Source organism: Diceros bicornis, chromosome 7 (assembly GCF_020826845.1).
Source record: "Diceros bicornis minor isolate mBicDic1 chromosome 7, mDicBic1.mat.cur, whole genome shotgun sequence".
NCBI lineage: Eukaryota > Metazoa > Chordata > Mammalia > Perissodactyla > Rhinocerotidae > Diceros > Diceros bicornis.
In genome coordinates this window covers 581,304-602,869 of record NC_080746.1, presented here as the reverse complement: position 1 = coordinate 602,869, position 21,566 = coordinate 581,304, and the positions used below count along the sequence as shown (strand labels likewise).

The following is a 21,566-nucleotide window of genomic DNA, read 5'->3' as shown; positions in this document are numbered from 1 at the left end:
CATTCTATCTTGAAGGACAGTCTTTTTATTAAAGACATTTTAGTATTTAATAAGGCAATTCCTGCTTGACTGTCATTAAGGGCTTCTGTATGTGATGTGACATCATTTAGCCCTAAAAAAAGGAACAAATATAGCTAGCTGCTCGGTGGTCATACCAGGGGAACACTGAATGAGCCCGTCTGGCCTTAAGCAGAGGCAGGTTGGCAGCAGTTGTCACTGTGAATCCTTCCCTGCATTTAAGAGAAGATAGGGTGCTGTGTTTTAGCCATCAGGCCAGTAGCCAAGGTTAGAGATTTGTTCTATATAACCATTAAATTATATTAGGAGCCACCCGATAAATGCCTGGACTTTAAGACCAGTCTGTTCCAAATCAATCACTTTCTTTAAGTATGATAGTATTCTGAAAATATTAAATGTAACAATTATAAAATAGGTATACAGTTTAAGCATAACAAAGGTTTAAATAAGTGGATTTAAGGTTGGGAATACAGTCCTGGTCCAGAGTCTTGGGACAGCTGTCTACAACTGATGTTGTCTTCTTCTCATCGTAGTTTGGAGATATTTGCTCTCTTCCTATAAGGAGGAAGATACTAAACTTATTAGGCTAACTCAGTATGTTAAACTACATGGGAAGCATTGTCAGACAAGTGATGATAAACCTGCTTAGGTGGTAGTTTGTGGGTAAATGTTATTGATATAGGCGTCTTGAAATTGTATAACATTACTGAAATTCTGATCTGTCCTGGTTATCAGTCATAATTCTGGTTATTATTATTTTAAAGTGTTGTATGTCACAAAATTAACCAAATTTCTTTGTTAATTGCCATTTTGAGGTCTTGTTTACAGACTTATTTCTTTGCTCTAATGCTTTTGCAAAATGTTTCAACTTCAGAAAAATTCATGGAACGGACTATGACAGTTACACTGGAGTACAGGCTTCTGATAAACTTGCTGATCATAAAACTGAACTGGGTAAGAAATTACAGAAATCTGATGGAGAAACTGATGACTTCATGAAGCCATTAACAAAAAGATTGGGATCAAAAATGGATTACACAGGACTGAATGAACTGATCAGGATGATTATAATTTTTATGATTTTTCATTTTAAGTATTGTGGAATTTTTAATGTTTTCTTTTTTCAGATTTAAGGAAAACTTTTTCTCTTTTCTCCTGAGCTAGCTATGACTTATAGCAATTTGGTAAATGATACTTTTGTAAGCAAAATTAAAATAGTTCTCTTTTTCTCTCTACCTGATCCCTCCAGAATTTATAAACACTTAGTAACTAAGTACTATTGTTTTCATGGCAATATAGTTATTTGCATAAGTTCAATAAGAATCTGTTCTCCTTATAACAGGACACAATTGGAAATACTGGTTATATTACCAAGGCTGTGACTGGAACATAATATTTACGATATAGCTATACAGATTTGAAGAATGAAGATTGGACTTTATGGAATAAAGCCATGTGGAAATATTGGCCTGGTACCTTATGTTCAATGTTCCAAGCAGCATTTACTGGATAAGTAAAGAATGTCATTTATCTAGCAGGTACAAGGAACCTCAAAATATTTTGGAGGAATCTCAGAAGAGAGGAATTCACCCAAATGTGTAGGTATTGCAGGTGTGGGGAGAGAGGGAGAATCCCCCTCTGCCCTTTTCCTTAAGGTTCTTATGGCTGGCCAAATAATCAACAAGGCAGGTTAGCAGGAGAAAATAATACCAAGTTTAATAACATGTATACATGGGAGAAACTCAGACACGAGCAACTCGTCCCTCTGTCTAAGCTGCTTGCTTAAGTATTGTAGCTAAATGTGAGGAATGTGTTGGAGGTGGGTAGTGGTCTGGGACTTCAGAACGCAAGAAGACAATTCTTTTCAGGGTCATCTATAGATAATGTGGTCAGAGAGAGATAGAGTTTTTTTGATAAAAGGGGCTTGGTTCCTCTCCCATTGTAACATCTATTTTACATGATCATTGCAGCCATCATGATAGAAGATCTGTTCCAGGAAGGAGCCACCATGTTAAATTCTTTTTTTTTTTTTTTAAGATTTTATTTATTTATTTTCTCCCCCAAAGCCCCAGTAGGTAGTTGTCTGTCATGGCTGCACATCGTTCTAGTTGCTGTATGTGGGACGCGGCCTCAGCATGGCCAAAGGAGCGGTGCATCGGTGTGCACCCGGGATCTGAACCCAGGCCGCTGGCAGTGGAGCACCCGCACTTAACCGCTAAGCCACGGGGCCAGCCCCATGTCAAATTCTTTAGGCAGTTAGTGGGAGAGGTCAAATGTCCCTCAGAGAAAACAATCAAGGTAAAGAGATATATTTCAGGGTGGCCAAATCTTGATCTCCCACACAGGAAATGTCTGATGACAAAATCCTTGACTTGGCTTTCCTGGCCTCGAGAGGCCTTTAAAGTTCAATCTGAGATTCCTTATAAAAAGTTCCATGGCTTAGCGGTTAAGTGTGCATGCTCTGCTGCTGGCGGCCCGGGTTCGGATCCTGGGCGTGCACCAATGCGCCACTTCTCCAGCCATGCTGAGGCCGCGTCCCATGTACAGCAACTGGAAGGATGTGCAGCTATGTCATACAACTATCTACTGGGGCTTTGGGGGATAAAATAAATAAATAAAATTAAAAAAAAAAAGTTCCAGGGCCCGGCCCTTGGCTTAGTGGTTAAGTGCATGCACTCCTCTGCTGGCGTCCTGGGTTCGGATCCCAGGCACGCACCAACACACCGCTTCTCCGGCCACGCTGAGGCCGCGTCCCACATACAGCAACTAGAAGGATGTGCAACTATGACATTACAACTATCTACAGGGGCTTTGGGGGGAAAATAAATAAATAAAATTAAAATTCTCTTAAAAAAAAAAATTTCCAGCAAAGCAGATTTAAAAAAGCCTACATGAGGGCCGGCCCCGTGGCTTGGCGGTTGGGTGCGTGCGCTCCACTGCTGGCGGCCCGGGTTCGGATCCCGGGCGCGCACCGATGCACTGCTTCTCCGGCCATGCTGAGGCCGCGTCCCACATACAGCAACTAGAAGGATGTGAAACTATGATGTACAACTACCTACTGGGGCTTTGGGGGAAAATAAATTAAAAAAATTAAAAAAAAAAAAGAGCCTATGTGATCAATTGATATTCTTGATGTACTTATGTAAATAATTGGGCCAACTTTATTGGAACTAGACTTATTTTACAAACTAGTTAGTCTAAATTTGGCTATCTTTGATAAAAATGAGGGTGATTTTAAAGAGAAAAATTATATTTCAGTAAAAACTATAGTATACATTTGTGGATATTAGATCCTAGTTTTGTTAATTGTCTTTTGAGGTTTTTGTTTTATATCTGTTTACTGGACTGGATCCTGATTTCTTCTAGTCTCCTAAAATATCTGGCTACAGATCTCCAAACTAATGTTTTTCATTTTTTCCATCATTTTCATTTGGAATCACTGAGAACTGAACCTGCCCTTTTTCCTGAAACCTTACAAACTGAAGCTGATGGACTTGATATAAACTTGAGAGATGACCTGACGACATCATCAGAGACATTTTAAACTGCAAAAGATGTTTTGATGCTGACATCTAAATATCTTCTTCACTGGCTGTCCTCTAACTCAGAAACTGCTTTACAACTTGCTCCAACCATTAACCTTGTTTTTCTTTTGTTTACATAGAAATGCTTCTATTAAATACTTGATTGCTTGCTTCCACAATATAGGTGTAACCTTGAGAGCCCACCTGCATCACCACCTTCTAAAATGAACTTAACTGAACTGATCTATTATCAGGACTAAGAAATGTGTTCAGTGAGATGAAACAATCTACCAACTCAGCTTCTGGACTATGAAACTTCTTTAAGTTTCAAAAGGACTGTGAAACTTTTAGTTTCAAAGGCGGGACTGTGGGAGATCAAGATTTGGCCACCCTGAAATGTATCCCTTTGCCTTGATTGTTTTCTCTGAGGGACATTTGACCTCCCCCACTAACTGCCTAAAGAATTTGACATGGTGACTCTTTCCTGGAACAGATCTTCTATCATGATGGCTGCAATGATCATGTAAAATAGATGTTACAATGGGAGGGGAACCAAGCCCCGCTTATCAAAAAACTCTATCTCTCCCTGACCACATTATCTATAGATGACCCTGAAAAGAATTGTGTTCTTGCATTCTGAAGTCCCAGACCACTACCCACCTCCAACACCTTCCTTGCCTTTAGCTACAATACTTAAGCAAGCAGCTTAGACAGAGGGACGAGTTGCTCATGTCTGAGTTTCTCCCATGTATACATGTTGTTAAACTTGGTATTATTTTCTCCTGCTAACCTGCCTTGTTGATTATTTGGCCAGCCATAAGAACCTTAAGGAAAAGGGCAGAGGGGGATTCTCCCTCTCTCCCCACAGTACTATGGGTTTTTTTACTGGGTGCAAGCCACATCTGTGAGGGGGTGACAAAAATTCCCCCTTTTGACTGCTATATCTGTTTCTCTTCTTCCGTGGCGATTTCTTTCAAGCTTGTGGAAAGAAGTCTTATATTGGTTTAGCAGAGTTATAGGAATTAGCAGGTGTGGGAGATCAAGATTTGGCCACCTTGAAATATATCTCTTTACCTCAATTGTTTTCTCTGACGGACATTTGACCTCCCCCACTAACTGCCTAAAGAATTTGACATAGTAACTCCTTCCTGCAACAGATCTTCTATCTGATGGCTGTACTATAATGTAAAATAGATGTTACAATAAGAAAGGCACCAACAAGCCCATCTTATCAGAAGTTCTGTCTCTCTGGCCACATTCTCTGGATGGCCCTGTGAGGAGTTGCCAGACAAACATTTATATTTATAAGGGAAATCTCCATTTGTAAAGGTATCTCTCTCTCTGTATTGGGAAGAGGGGGGATGACCTCATTTCTAGAAATTTATCAATGTGAAAGGTGAGGCCTTAAATCTGCATAATAACTTTACTCTTGTTTACAGTGCTTTAGTGGTGATCTCCTGTAACTGACACCCCCCCACCCCCAACATCCTCCTCTGTCTTTATGTAAAGACGGTATCTAAGATGAGAATTTCTGCTATTGTGTTGAGAAACTCAGTGTCCCTGGTTTCTCCCATGTATACATGTTATTATATTTGGTATTATTTTCTTCTGCTAACCTGTCTTATTAATTATTTGGCCAGCCATAAGAACCTTAAGGGAAAGGGCAGAGGGGGATTCTCCCTCTTCCCCCACACAGCCATTCTCTGGACTGCATATCCAGCTTGGTAATATCTTGCTTATCATTTAAGTAAGACCCATCTGCAAACCAAATTAAATAGAATGCAGTCGTGGTCTTTCCTCTTGTAATGTTGGAAGCAAGATAGCAGGGTTAAAAGTGATATTTGAGTGATATTTACCTACTCAGTGTAACCTAAGAAGTTTTATCATTTACTTGACACTGCCTCCCGTGCAATTTAGCATACTTAACAAACCTAATTACTTTAGTATCTCCCTCTTTATAGGAAGAGATCAAATTTCCTTGAGAATTGCCCGGGCCCTTTGAAAATTCTCAAAGAAAAAAGTTATAAGAAAGACTTTATTTAGGATATGAATTTTGGGGAGATTGTGAAAAATACAGAGGGGTTTTAAACATTTGGTCAGACAAGATCAAGGAGTTGCTGTTCTTGTCTCAGTGAAACCATGCTTAGTTAAGAAATAGCATTTAAACAGTCAAAAAGACCTTAATAGAGAAACCTCAGTCTTTTGAACATAGGAAATTACTTTAACTAAACAGATCTCTGTTCTTTAGATAAACTTAACTCAAAGGTAAAGAAAAATCTTTTTACGTAACAACCTCTATCAAGAGTAGATTAAGAGTAGAATAGGGCCAGCCGCATGGCTTAGCTGTTGGGTGTGCGCCCTCTGCTGTTGGCGGCCCTGGTTTGGATCCTGGGCATGCACCCACGCACTGCACTGCTTCTCCAGCCATGCTGAGGCCACGTACCACATACAGCAACTAGAAGGACGTGCAATTATGACGTACAACTATCTACTGGGGCTTTGGGGGAAAAAAAAAGAGTAGAATAAAATTATCCTTTTAAAAGGAAGACCAAATTTGAATTTTGTACCAGCTTACTTTTGATATTAAAAATCATTTACTTAATTGGATTTAGTTTAATCTTAGCCAACTCGACCGTGTATAAAACTCCTCAGAGTTTCTCTTCAACAAACCTTCTATAACTTTTTGTTTACATTCAGAATTTGTGCCATGAGCTCCTTTTTTTTCCTTCTAGTACTTTTCAGGACAAATTTATCTTTCCTAACCCAACAAAAATATTTCCATTTTTCATATCTTCTTAAAGAAAACACAGATCTTACTCTCCTTGAATACAAACATATTGTTCTTAAGTTTTTAGTAGCTTAATCACATATTAGAAATTTTTAACCCTTAGAAACCTTAATTTTTAAGTAAAAACTAGGCAAGCAATTATAAAATTTCTTTCACATTAGCATTTCGTGGCTTGACAAATTTATATGGACAATTTTTATAATTTTTGGAAACATGTTACTTTATAGTACAATCTTTTAAATAAAACACAAGACATGTTTACCAATAGACCCAAAACACCTTTTAGTTTTTCTGTAATAAGCCAAAAGTAGATAAACCTATATTTAACAATGTCTAATATCTTATCTTATTTGGAAATGATCTAGATACTCAATGAATTTTTATCATAAAATTTAGAAAACCCTAATGTTTTAAGTCACCAAAAACAGTTTAGAAGCTATATACACTATAACATATGATTATTGTTTAAAGTTCTCTTAATACTCATTTTTTCCACATCTATTTAGTTACCTGTTCTCAATAATTATTTTTTTTTTAAGATTTTATTTATTTATTTTTCCCCCCAAAGCCTCAGTAGATAGTTGTATGTCATAGCTGCACATCCTTCTAGTTGCTGTATGTGTGACTCGGCCTCAGCATGGCCGGAGAAGCGGTACCTGGGTGTGCACCCGGGATCCCAACCTGGGCCACCAGCAGCGGAACATGCGCACTTAACTGCCAAGCCACAGGGCTGGCCCCTCAATAATTATTTAGATTGCCTACAAGACTTTATGAGACATTAGATAATATTAGCCATCATTTACTATTTTTGAGACCAGTTTTGTAATAGAAATAACATCAGTTTATTTGACGAATAAAGGCTGCATATCTACATTTTATCCAATGCTGAAAACTAACAAGCTTAAATAAGCTTTTATTTACCAAAGATTATTTCATATCACATTAACTGAAAAAATATTTGGATTTAGAAATAACTTTTTTTTTTAAAGATTTTATTTATTTATTTTTTTCCCCCCCAAAGCACCAGTAGATAGTTGTATGTCATAGCTGCACATCCTTCTAGTTGCTGTACGTGGGACTTGGCCTCAGCATGGCCAGAGAAGTGGTGCGTTGGTGCGCCCGGGATCTGATCCCGGGCCACCAGCAGCGGAGTGCGCACACTTAACTGCTAAGCCACCGGGCCGGCCCTAGAAATAACTTTTTTAAGTGCTTATTTCAAATTAATTGAATAGACCTCTTGATTTTGACCATAACCTCCGGAGGTAAAACACCGCGCAAATATAACATACATTTAGAGACACACACATAAAGAACAGAGAGATGCAACAAAGATTTTATAGCCGCTGTTTTAGAAAATTTAGCAGTTTCCATCTGCAGAAAGCTTCTTTCCATTTTTTTTTTTCTTTCAGTCTTAGGCCCCCTGCTATCTTAGCATTTGGGCAAGTCTCCTGGGTTCAGAGGCCAGGCAGCCAAGCCGGGAATGGTCGAGCAAACTCAATTTTTTGCTTTTCTTTTATTTTATTTTACTACAAAGTCTGAACAATTTCTAGGGACTGTGTAGTGGGTCAGGAGTGTGCAGCTTGTGAGTGTTACTCGCTAAAGAAATGTCATAATCACTCTCTTACATGCCTCGGTTTCTCCTGCCAGCAGTGTGGGGAATGCCATGGGGGTTTTGAGTGCGGGTGGCCAACACTCATGTGCGCGTCCCCGGATGAACCTGTGATTAATTAACATGAATGATAGTGGAGCCCCCTATAGGAAGGACCGTCACACGTCGTGCTGTTCGCCTTTGACACCCCCGTTGAGATTCTCAGTTGCCTGAGAGTTCCTGAAAGTTCGGGAGGAGCAATGTCCCTTTTCTTCAGAGCTGAACAGATTCAGTCTCTCATTTCTCTATCAAGCAGTTTTGTTCATACTTTATAACCATAATTCTTCCCAATTTTAAGCCATATTAAAAAATCACCCTGCCCTATTCAGTCCAAAAGTTCCCGCTAGGCTCCCCTGACCTAGGAAATTCCCTCTATATTTCTCTTTCCTAGGAATTCCTCCCTAGGTTCCTCTGACCTAGGGAATGTATCAATACCCCCTTAAGACACTTAGCCTTAAGCATTGAAAACAGCTCAAATAAACTCTGGACCGTCGACTTAAAATAAAGAAGTCCAGGTTTCATGAGAACTCACTGGGGTCACCTGAAGAATGCAGTGATCTGGAGGGCACAATGGGCTCCTGTTGGTACCCAATGCCAGTTCAGTGTAGATTCTAGGTGATCTCTGGTGGGTTTCTCTGAAATCCTGCCACGACTACACCAACAAATGTCTACATAAATAATCCATAACCAACGTATAAATCAAAATTGGGGTGAATTTATTATGAGCCAAGTTTTGAGGACCATGGCCCTGGGCCTTCCTTCCATAAAGAAGGAAGGGCACTGAAGAAGTGGAATGTACAGAGCGGTTATATACCATCAAAGAGCATGTATCACATAGGATGGTAATGTACCTTTACAATAGCCACAAAATTGCCATGCCAGGTTGCCCTGCCAGAATAGCTATTGATGGACACAGCAGGGAGCAGGTCAGATGTCTCGATGGGTGTGGCTGGTGTCAGGTCTGTTGTCGCGAGCTGGGGGGTCACAGGATGACTGCAGCAGTCAAATCCCAGCCTAGGGAGAAATGTTTATCTTTAAGGCAATGCCAATGAGGGGGAAGATGCATCTTTATCTTAAGGGCATTTACTCTTCTCTTTGAGACATGGCAAAGCAGATACACAATGCAGGCGACAGGACCTTTTGGAAAAACAAACTCAGGCTGAATTAGATTTACCTCAAATGGCTTCCTCATATGCTCCAATATATCCTATTGCTTGCCATTTATTTATCAAGCTCAGGGCGTGTCTTGCAAACAGAAATCATCGAGAATAGCATGAAATAGTCACTTAGCAACAGATGTCACTGTGGCGAAAGAATATTAACAAGTAGCCTTCAAATATAACCATTTTCCCAAATATTGTATTTCACTGAGTTAATCAAAAAGGGATTCTTCTTTCTTATACTGACAAATCTCAACACTGAACTTAACACTAGAGGTACCAATTTTGAATAAAGACCTTTAACATCAAAGCCAGCCAATAGATCTTGTTAAAGCAAATCCAAACTCGGGAACACTTTTGTTTTCAGTCACATGCAAATCCTCTCAAACTCAAGATAGGGTCCCGGCTTTGTGCAGATGGAGAAAAGCTTCTCTTCCTCTTTTTCTATTCATATAGTACAAGGAAGAGACCAGAAGGTCTCCTGGTGGAACACGAACAGTTCTTTACATTAGAAATGCAGGCAGTGTTTCCTAGCTTCTTTTCTATAGGCCAAGCGAGACCTACTGACCTGCCCAGAGGAGCAAACTTCTGGGCTCCAACAGTAAATACGACTGTGTGCAGTTTACCACACCAATGAAGTACAAAGATGTATCAGGAAATATTTTGAACACCCACCCCTAAGCTCTCAGTTTCCCTCTGTCTAATTCCATGGCTACCTGAACTGAATTCATTCTCCATCCACATCCCTTTCATGATAGTTTTTACCTCCTTGAATCAGCATGTTATAACATCTAAGAGAAATTTATCAAAATACTCTCTTCAAAATAGCTAACTGAAGTATAAGAGTTGTAGAGGGTCCAAGATTTTAAGATGAAAGTGATGTACAGAGTAACTGTACTACAAAATAAAAAGAAAATGAATGAGAACAATAAGAGAAAGAAGAAAAAAATGCTAAGGAGAAGGAATATAATAGAGAGTAAAAGTAAGAAAGAGAGAAAAAAGAAGAAAGAAAGTGTAGGAAAGAGAAAGAGTCAGGAGAAGCATGAGAAATGGCAAAAAGGGGCACGAGCAGAGGGAAGACACCATGCTCAGAGCAAATGACAAGGCAACTGGCTTCTGAGCAGGGCTCAGGTCTAGAGTCACTGGGCTGCGTTTGAAAACTCCACTCAGTTCTAACATCCAGAGAATGACCACGCCTCATGCAAACTCTGATGACGCTGATTACCAGCGCTGTCTTCTCCCGGGACCTGCTGGAGCTTTGGGAACTGCCTCTGTCAGCAGCTCTGGGACTGACAGAGTCCCCATAAAATATTCATCAACTAGGATGGTGGGTTTTTTTTAATTAATTTTTTATTTAAATTATTTTATTTATTTATTTTTTCCCCCAATGCCCCAGTAGACAGTTGTATGTCATAGCTGAACATCCTTCTAGTTGCTGTATGTGGGACACGGCCTCAGCATGGCTACAGAAGCAGTGCATCGGTTCGTGCCTGGGATTCGAACCAGGGCCGCCAGCAGTGGAGTGCGTTCACCTAACCACTAAGCCACGGGGCTGGCCCAGGATGGTCGTTTTGAAAGAGTAACGCATAGAGAGATCTCTCAAGGGTACATATAATCCTGCCAACTCCTACACTCACCCATCTGAAGAATTAAGAAACTAAACTTTTTTTTTTTTAATTACTGTGAAGAAAAGTAGGAGAATAATTTCCTGGCAAAACTTTAACTGTTCCATCATTTTTGAAGTTACCTCACAAAATTCTGAGCATAATCTAAAATTCTGGGCTCCCTACTATTCCAAATATGTTTCAGAAATGATCTCTTTATCATCACAACGTAAGACTATGCCTTATAAAACAAAATAAACTTGGATGAGTTTTATCTTGTAGAGAGAGGGCAGCAAGAAAAAGAGTAGGATGTGCCTCTCTGCTATGAAGGAAAATAAATAAAATCACCAAAATATACAGAATATGCCTCTAAAACTGAATGAAGCAGTCTCTAAAGAGTTTTATATTTTAAGTAAAAATGCACCTATGTAAAATTATTAGTCAGTTTAAGTAAAATCTAGTCAATTTAATAGAAGAAGAATTCATTTAGTTTCATTTAAATAGCATGACTTATGATTAGCTGCATAATAAATCATAGATATTTTAATTGTGGTATACCATGTCCTTCCAACAATGAAGGTGGGCTTAAACCTGTAATTTTCCTAAAAGGGGCCAACTGTATGTTCTGCTTATTTGATTACTTAATAGTATGGATCTGCTCCTCATTGTCAATGAAGGATGTCTACACACAGGCTTTAGCTTGCGTATGTAATGGAAAATGCAGACTGAGTTTACAAAAAGAAAAATTGAAAATGGAGAATATTCTTGAGGAGACGTGGTCAATCTGTTCAAGAACGTTTTCTCCCTTGGTCAAGTGAGAAGCTGAGAGAGAATGCTGTCAGCCTCTTCCTTGGCCCCTTATAGAATTCTGCATTACCTCAAGTGAACGTAGCCTAAAGTGTTTGAACTAAACTTGGAAATGAGCTGATGATACTGTATTTGCATCATGTCACACAGAATCTCTTTCATTAGGCACCATTCAAAACACTTTTTGGAACATTAGAGGCCAGAAAGGTTTTGCTTCTCTGAGAGACTGTTGCTTTTAATCTCATGGACATGAGATGATAGAGAATTATTCCCATTTCCCTTTCTACTTTAAACCTGAGGGATACATTTCCAACTACCTTTAAAAACTGCACGTCCTTCCGGGCCGGCCCCGTGGCTTGGTGGTTAAGTGCGCGCGCTCTGCTGCTGACGGCCCGGGTCTGGATCCCAGCCGCGCACCGGCGTACCACTTCTCTGGCCATGCTGAGGTCGCGTCCCATGTACAGCAACCAGAAGGATATGCATCTATGACATACAACTATCTACTGGGGCTTTGGGGAAAAAAAATGAATAAAAAGAAAAAAGAAAACTGCAGGTCCTTCGGAAACACATTTCAGTGCGCTGGCTTACTTCAGCTTCATCTCATTGTTCCATCCTAAACTCCTTTCAGTTTGATCTATTTTCCTTTGTAATCCTTTTGTATACCTAGATATTTAAAAGCTGCTCAAATCTATATTGGAGAAAAGTTGGGTTACAATTCTTTCAGCCAGCATGTAAACCCAATTTTTAGGGTTTCCACACAAAAAGTTTCTGCCATGTTTCTAGCAGCTCTCCTTCCATATATTTTCCTCCAGGGTTTCCTGTGACAAAATTGCCTTTCTAAAAACCAGCCCTCTGTTCATTCTCTTGGCCAGTGACATTTTCATAGAAACATAAAGGACTGGATTTTCCAAAGATGCAACAAGAATGATCAAGTCCTGATGCACACCTAGATATCCTGCTCCTGTTCTCCATGAATTTTAAAACTAAAGTTAATTATCTCTTTCATTTTGTCTAAATCTATTGAGTAACCTTGGCACTGAGCCTCTAAACTGGTCCACAGGCTGCTTTAGCAGCCAGAAAACTCTCTCTCAAATGCTTGCAATCATGTGCCGAGTAAGTATTTTATTTATTTAGATCTTATTCAACAAAAGAGCCTCACTGATTCACTCAAGTACTTAAGTATATATTATGTGCCCAAAGGTCTTGAAATGTCGGGGGTCTGCAAGGAAGACAGACATGTATGAACAGATAAATTACACTACAGAAATAATTTGAATGAAAGAGATATGAATAAAATGCCGTGGGACTCCAGGAAAAGAACCACCATGGGTTGACCTACAACTAGGATATCCAGCTCTGTCCTGGGGCTTTGAGGAAAAAAACAACCGCCATCGGGGGTGGACAGGTTTTGTACCATCTAAGTAAAGGAAAAGGAAGAGAGAGAAGATAAAGAGAAAACAAGATAAATGGAAAGGTTTTCTTCTTCTTAATGTTTCTGCCACCAACTTTTGGAGCACACTGCTTGCTGATGTCTTTCTAACCAGTCTTATCCTTCAGCCAGCTTCTATAGACTTCAACAATTCGATTGTAACAAGCTGGGATCCTCTGTGGAGACAATGCCAAATATGTAGGGAGGCAGGAGGGGAGCCAAAGATTCACAGGACTCTGCAGCCCTTCTGCAGCTCACTGGTGGGGAGGGGCACCGAGGCTTCACCTGGGCCTCTGTCTCCAAGTTCACATAAAGGAGGGTCGGTTCCTTCCTCGCTATATGAGCGTGGAGAGAAACCTCCTTCACAGAAGGGATTATGGAAAAATTAAAGTGAGAGCCATGAAACAGGCAGAGGAGGCAGCACCATGAATCTGAAGTAACTGGACATATGAATTAGTAACCAGTAGGACGAGGAGCTGAAGACAAAAAAAAAAAAGGCAAAAAGCCAGTTCTCAATTTTCTAAGATGGGAATGCAAGTCTTTCTTCTTCAAAAAGAAAAATGTCATTGAAGCATTTCCTTTAAAATAAAATTGAAAGGGGCCACATGTTGCAAATAATAGTTTTAACCATGATGTCACTACACAATAATGTGTAGCCATCAGCTGTTAAGTGCACTGGAAATAGTTCATTACTTAATAATTATGTTATCAAAGTCTGCAATTGATATATATATTTTAGTAAATAGTAGACTGTGTGCAAAGTTGTCACTATATTATTGACAATGTTACTCTTACAACTGAAAACACGACTAGGAGAGAGAAGATGGTGTGACCTCAGATTGCTAGAGTCACAGCAAGAAAAGTCAAGAAAGTGACATCAGGTCATTTGGACAAAAGGATGCTATATGGCTGTTGGGTTTATAACAGATCAACTGGAGAAAAACAGTCACTACATTAAATTATTTTCTACTTACCTCCATCACCCTCTCCAAGAACACATATTTTAAAATGAGACAAGTTATTATATTAAAAATTACTTGCTCTGTCATTTTGAAAAATACATCAAAAAATGAAGAAAAAACTAGGTTACAAACATCCTGGTATCAATTCCAACTACCATCTTTTACCAAACTAAAACTCTAATTATCACTAATTCACTTGCAATCTAGTGCTCCTCCAATATACAAAATCAATAACTTAAAATGTTTCATAACTTTTTTTAAATTGCCCTAAAATTTTAGAGGATAATATAAATATATCTCTTGGAAAAGTTGAGAAAGATAAAGACACTAGGACAGGAAAAGATGAAAATATTACCCTAATCAATGATGTAAAACACAAGATATGAACAACTGTTAAAAAGAATTCTCTATGAAATGGATCAATTCTACTCTCTCTACACTTGGCTATTTCCTATCAGTAATTTGATGCATAAACAAATAGAACAGTGTATTTAATGGGATCAATTCTTTTAGTTGTGTGCTTTTCCTTGTAAAACTACATATGCTTTTATGTTCTTGCTTTATTTTCAGGTGGTGTCACATTAGAACACCCTCATCTCTGAAGATCTTTGCATTACGGAACTCTACCTTGGCCCTTGATCAACTCTACTCTGTGTTATGGTAAACTCAGAGACCTATATGGAACAATGTTTCCTACATCTTATCTCCCATGAGTTGCTCATGTAAGGGAGTATAGTCCACCAAGTAAACACTAAGGAGTGTTTCAAAAGCATCGGATATCAAAAGGAGGACATGCAGGGCTGGGTGTGGGCCCCATTCAGTGCCTCAGTGCAAAGAAGAAAGAAGTCAATGCATCCCTCCAGAGACTGGGATAAAAACAGGAGGTTGCAAGCACGAGGCTCCCTTTGCAGGTCTTTAAGCAGGGACCTGGAATAAAACTGTTGACACTGTGGATCATTGTTGGTTTTACAGGGAACTCATGAGGAAGATAAGGAGATGAAATAATGATAATTATAATAACAGCAGCAAACACTTCTACTGAACCAGACACTGCAATCTGAATGTTAATTCTGTGCTTGAACATACATGAACTCTCATAACCCTCAAAATATTCTGATGTAGTAGATCTTGTTCTTCTCACCATTTTACAGATGAAGAGACTGGGTACAGTGGCTAGAAAACTCAGCCAGGTTACAAAGCTGATACATGGCAGAGCCCAAGCTCAGTGCTCTTATGTTATGTTCTTTTACTACAACTCCAAGTTAAGTCTCTAATGAGTATATTTCTCTCTATAACTCAATGGGGGAAATATCAAAATTCTTAACTCTAACACCCATGCTACCATTTAGGAAAAGTTGGTGAGGGAGAGATTTCTGAATAGTAACAATGCCCTTCTATTAACTCTTCACTTATAGATCAGACATCAATATTCCTCATCAGTCTACCAAGAAGAAACTGGGACTTTATTATGCCAAAAAGAAGAAAAAACAAGGAATAAAACCACCAAATTCCTTTATACATCATTACACAAATGTGATTCTTAATTCCGTATGACTAATATAAAGTGCTTTCCTGGTTTATGGCTCCATATAAAGCTGATGTTAATCTCATGCTATCTTCCCAGCCAATAACACAAAATACTTTAAAACAACAAAAGGCACAAAGACAAAAAACAACCCAACAGAAAAATAAATATTACATCTGAACGCTGTACAATTTTTTAAAGATTACCTAAAAGTTAGATTTAGTAAAATTTGTATCTCTATCTTGCCTCTCCCAGTTATCTCTGAAGGTAAAGAAAAGGACTAAGAAAGGCACAACGAAGCCAGTTAGGGAAGCGAGTCAGCGGGAAGAGGTGAGGTGGCCGCCCCTCTGCAGACGACAGACAGAAATCTCCCCTGGGAGCCATCTCAGGCCTCACAAGATGTGGAGCTTGGACCTCGGGCAGTGGCTACAGCTGGACGCCAGCAGCAGTGCTTCTCAGACCTCAGTCTACACGATAATAACTGGACAAGTCCAGTGTCCCTTTCCCCGGAATTCTAACTCAGCAGCATTGAAGTTGGGACATGAGAATTTTCCATTTAACAAGCCTACCAGTGGTTTTCCTTGAGTTATTTGCAGATTATGATCAAAGGCATACCTTGAAGAGAAGCACAAACTCACTACCCAGTATGCACTGCACAGATACTTTGTGTCACACACTCTCAGAACATTCCCTGCTCCAGGGGTCCCACCTGCTTCAGCATCCTTGGTCCTGTGTTCTTCATCAGGAGGTTCCGACGGTGGCAAAATAGACAGAACTCACCTGGGAAACTGCCCTTCTGTGTAATTCAGTGAGTGCGTGGGCTGCCTGCAGTCCAGGTGTAAAGTGGGTCTTGCTATATTTAAAAATAAATTTCTTTTTAATTTGATTGAGGTCATATGGCTTATAACTGTGTAAATATCAGGTGTACATTACTATATTTCAGTTCTGTATAGACTGGATCATGTTCACCGCCAATAGTCTTGTTTTCATCTGTCACCATACATACGTCCCCCTTTACACCTTTCCCTCTTTCCCTCTGGTAACCACAATCTGTACTCCTTATCTATGTGTTTGTTTGTTTATTTTCCACATATGAGTGAAATCAATCAGTATTTTTCTTTCTCTGACTTGTTTTGCTTAGTATAATACCGTCAATGTCCATCCATACTGTCACAAATGACATGATGTTGTCTTCTTGATGGCTGAGTAGTATTGCATGGTATATATGTATATATATCACATCTTTATTCATTCATCCATTGATAAGTACTTGAGTTGCTACTCAGTGTTGGCTATTGTGAATAACGCAGTGAAGAACATAGGGGTGCATAATATTTTTTTGAATTACTGACTTCATATTCTTTGGATAATTACGCAGAGGTAGACTACTTGTATCTTATGGTATTTTTATTTTTAATTTTTTGAGTAATCTCCATCTTTTTTTCCATAGTGGCTGCACCAGTTTGCATTCCCACCAGCATTGTATGAGGGTTTCCTTTTCTCCACATCCTCTCCAACACTTATTATTTCTTGCCTTTTTAATAATAGCCATTCTGATGGGTATGAGGTGATATCTCATTGTTGTTTTGATTCCCATTTCCCTAATAATTAGTGATGTTGAACATCTTTCATGCCTGTTGGCCATCTGTATAACTTCTTTGGAAAAATGTCTTTTCATATCCTCTGCCCATGTTTTGATCAGGTCGTTCAGTTTTTATTGTGGAGTTGTATGAGTTCTTTATATATTTTGGAAATTAGCCCCTTGTCAGACATATGATTTGCAAATATTTTCTCCCAGTTGGTAGGTTGTCTTTTCATTTTGTTGACAGTTTCCTTTGCTGTGCAGAAACTGGTTTATCTGTAATAGTGACAAGAGCACTAGTGTGCATTAAAGTCCAATCCAGTTCATGTCTCTTAACTAATTTTGCTAATTCCTCATCTAATCCTTCCAAGGAAATTGAATTGAAAATTGAATCATTTTAATGATCCTCAAAACATTCGGGAGCCGCCCCAGAGTGCTGTTTGAAGGCTCTCTCAAGCCTTTCGAAATAATCAAAGATAGAGTCCTCGGGTCTATGCTTACATTGATGGACTTTAGCCCAATCTATCATCCTGGGAAAAACTACTGGACTGGCTTTGTGTAAGTTTCGAGCAATATTCCTACACTCCTTAAGGTGGTGAGGCTCATGCTTATGGAAATCCTCCAGGGCGTCTCTCCAATCTGCCTCTTTTATCCATTCATTTGCTTTGTTCTCAGACACCAGCAAATGCACAAGCTGATATAAATCTGAATATCCTGTGCATATGTTCTAACAATAAAATCAAATTCTTAAGCAAACCCTAAAGGATCTTGTAAAGGGTCTGGGAAGTCCTTCGTCAAATTCTTAAATTCACTTCTAGTCCAAGGAGTATACACAAGAGCAGGCTCACTTCACCCAGTAACAGGTTTCTTCTTAAAGGCAGACACTACAACTTTAGGACTTTCAGTATCTGCTCCCTGAGAGTTACTCCTTCTTTTCTCTATGGGTGGAGGAGGAGGGGAATGTGAAGGAGAAGGAGGTGAGGGAGGAGGAGGAGGTGAAGGAGGAGGACGAGGAGTTGAGGCAGGAGGAGGTGAAGGAGGAGGAGGAGGTAAGGGAGGAGGAGGAGAGGAAGGAGGAGAGGGAGGAGGAGGAGAGGGAGGAGGAGGAGGAGAGGGAGGAGGAGAAGGAGGTGAAAGAGGAGTAGGAGGTGAATTAGGAGGAGCAGGTGAGGGAGGAGGAGGAGAGGAAGGAGGAGGAGGTGTGGGAGGAGGAGGAGGTGAGGGAGGAGGAGGAGGTGAGAAAGGAGGAGGAGGACAGAGAGGAGGAGGAGGAGAGGGAGGAGGAGGAGGAGAAGGAGGAGGAGAAGGAGGTGAAAGAGGAGGAGGAGGTGAATTAGGAGGAGCAGGTGAGGGAGGAGGAGGAGAGGAAGGAGGAGGAGGAGTGGGAGGAGGAGGAGGTGAGGGAGGAGGAGGAGGTGAGAGAGGAGGAGGAGGTGAGGGAGGAGGAGGTGAAGGAGGAGGAGGACAGAGAGGAGGAAGAGGTGAGGGAGGAGGAGGAGGTGAGGGAGAAAGAGGTGAGGGAGAAGGAAGAGGTGAGAAAGGAGGAGGAGGTGAAGGAGGAGGAGGAGGTGAGGGAGGAGGAGGTGAAGTGGATAGGTCAGGGTACGGAAGCTCAGAAAGGAAAGGATACACGGGTGCTGAGGGAAGGAGGAGATGAGCTCTGAGGTGCTGAAAGCGGCGGTGGTGGAGGAGGTAGAGGAGGTGAGGGGGGTGGACAGCTTCTGACTTCTTATCTCTCTTTAATTCAGAAATGGTCTCAGTCAGTTTACGGTTAGTCTCCTGTAAAGAGGTCATTTTATCATTATTACACTTTGAAGCCTCTAAATGCCAATCGTAATAATCTTCCCCTTCTTTTGTTTTGGTTTTATCGCCGGCTTTTTCAACATGGGCGCGCAAATACAGTAGTTTTCAGAGGTCAAACGTTCCCCATTTTGGCCATTTACGACCTAAGTCGTCCTTAGTTAACCTTTCCCATTTAGTTAAATACTTGCAAGCATTGTTTCCGTCTGCAGTATACGGGAAACCAGCGGGAGTCCCCGTCGGGGGTTGTCCATCTGGAAGCCGGCAGGCTTTTGAAGCACGGTTTCCCATTTTTAGTTCTGTTTGTTCGTTTGTTTTTTCTAAAGTCTGAACAACTTCTCGAACTGTGTAGTGGGTCACAAGTGTGCTGCTTTGAGTGTTATTCCCTAAAGGAATGTCGTAATCACTGTCTTATTTGTCTAGGTTTCTCCCGCTGGCAGTCTAGGACCACTGTGGCGGTTCGGAGCGCGGGTGACCAACTCTCATGTGTGCATCCCCGGACGAAGCTATAATTAATTAACGTGAATGATAACGGAATGCCTTATAGGACGGCTACACATCGTGAGGTTCACCTCTGACACGCCTACTGAGGTTTTTCAGTCACCTGTAAAACGCCTTTTCAGCCGGGAGGAGCCATGTCTCTTTTCTTCATAGCTGAACAAGATCAGACTCTCATTTCTCTATCAAGCAGTTTTGTAGAGAACTTATAAACATAATTCTTTCCAATTTTAAAGCCAAATTAAAAGGACAACCAACTCAGTTTACTCCAAGCTTTCCCTAAGTTCCCTTGGCCTAGGAAATTCCCCCTAGGTTTTTCTCCACCTAGGAAATGTACTGGTACCCTTCAAAGTCTCTAGTCTCAAGACCTTAAAACAGCTCAAATAAACTCTTGGACCATCAACTTAAAATAAAGAGGTCTGGGATTCAGGAGAACTCACCAGGGTCACCTGAAGAATGCAGTGATCCGGGTGGGGCTCAAAGTGCCCCTGTGGTACCAAGTGTCAGTTCAGTGTAGATTCCAGGTGGTCTCTGGTGGATTTCTCTGAAATCCTGCCACAACTAAGCCAAGAAATGTCGATGCAAATAACCCATAACCAATCTATAAATCAAAAATGGGGTGAGTTTATCATGAGCCAACCTTTGAAGGCCGTATAGCCTGGGAGAGTCCTTTCATGAAGAAATGGAGCACTCCGAAGAAGTCAGGTGTACACAGTGGTTATATACTATCAAAGAGCAGGTATCACATGCGATTGCAGTGTCCCTTTTACAATAGCCGCAACATTGACCTGTCAGCACCTCGATTGATGGACACAGTGGGTATCAGGTCTGCTGTCTCCATGGGCGTGGCTGTTGTCTCGAGTTGGGTGGTCACAAGATGAGCACAGCAATCAAATCCTAGCCTAGGGAGAAATGCTTATCCTCAAGGAAATGCCAATGTGAGGGAAGTTGCATTTACATCTTAAGGGTATTGTTCTTGTCTTTGGGCCATGTTAATTGCTTAAAATTGATGTACAATAGATGAACAGAGGCTACAGGCCCCTTTTGGACAAAAAAAAAAAAAACTAGGTCAGGCCCAAATAGTTTTACACCAAATGGCTTCCGCATATGCTCCAATGTATCCTATTCCTTGCCATTTATTTATCAAGAAGAAGTATAATCTCAGCTTTAAGGAGCTCGCTGTCTATGAGACATGAATAAAACAACAGTTATGTAAAAGTAGATAAGTACAGGGTCCCAACATGGGGACATCAAAAGGGGTCTCTAGATGGAGACCTCTCAGGGAAAGTGTCCAAGAGGGAGGAACATTTGACATGAGTTTAGATTAAGGAATAGGAATTAAGTTGATTAAACAAGGGGATAGGAGTGCAGAAGAAACACATATAAAAAGACAGATATAAAGGATGCTAAAGCTTTCAGAATATTGGGGTATTGTTAAGGCTGGAACAAGGTGAACATGTAGGAAAGAGTGGGTGATGAGGCTAAAGATGAGGACAGCAAGAGAAAGCCTGCGTGTCCAGCTCAGGAATCTGAATGATCTCTCAGATGCTCTGAGCAGTCATTGAAAGAGTATAAGCAGATGTCACATTTAAACAAATTTGGATTCTTGAAGGTAACTCTGGAGGCATTGGGGAGGAAAGATTAGAAGAAATTAAGACTGGAAGTAAAGGGTCCTGTTGGGAGATTAGGCAGTGATCCAGATAAGATAGGCCTTGGCTCAGGCGGGGGGTCTGCAGGTGGGGGAGGCCAGGAGATGTGAAGCAGTGCTGGGCTCCTGGAGGAGGAAACTGAGCTGCCTCTCAGTCACAGGAAGACTGTGCTTGTCATGGCCTCCCCACTCCCATGCCCAAATGCCATGTTGCTTTCTACGTCTGTACCTTTCCCCTCTTCCCCCATCTGATATCCTCACACTTTCTTCCCTCCACCTGCCCAAAAGTGGTCCCTTTGAGGACTTGATGTAGTCCACCTCTCCTAAGAAGCTGTCCTTAATTACAATTTCTCGATAACATTCCCATTTTTTTTAGGTTGTCCAATACAGCATACACTAAATACCTTGGCAGAATCAAGTTACATCTTGCAAACCATGTCATGGATGTGGAGGAGCTTGGAACCTTATAATTCTTTGTATTTCCTTCAATACCTACCACAAATACCTTGCACATATAGGTTATGCCTTTAGATCAGCTGCTTGAACCATTTGTCTTTCTCCACAGGTCAACAG

General features: G+C 40.5%; 2 long non-coding RNA genes across 3 annotated transcripts in view; one reads left to right on the top strand and one right to left on the bottom strand.

Moving 5' to 3' along the window:
• The window catches only part of LOC131408221 (uncharacterized), a 178,659-nt gene that overhangs the window by 95,733 nt on the left and 61,360 nt on the right, over positions 1 to 21,566 (top strand). The gene's annotated exons all lie outside the window — the stretch shown is intronic.
• LOC131408227 (uncharacterized) lies at positions 453 to 21,550 on the bottom strand. 2 transcript variants are annotated; one of them, XR_009220723.1, is made up of 3 exons: positions 21,490 to 21,550; positions 8,830 to 8,992; positions 453 to 573 (listed from the first exon to the last, which is right to left on the bottom strand). It is a non-coding gene; the product is annotated as an uncharacterized LOC131408227 (long non-coding RNA). The 2 variants fall into 2 exon arrangements; XR_009220724.1 differs by lacking the exon at positions 21,490 to 21,550 and adding an exon at positions 19,786 to 19,901.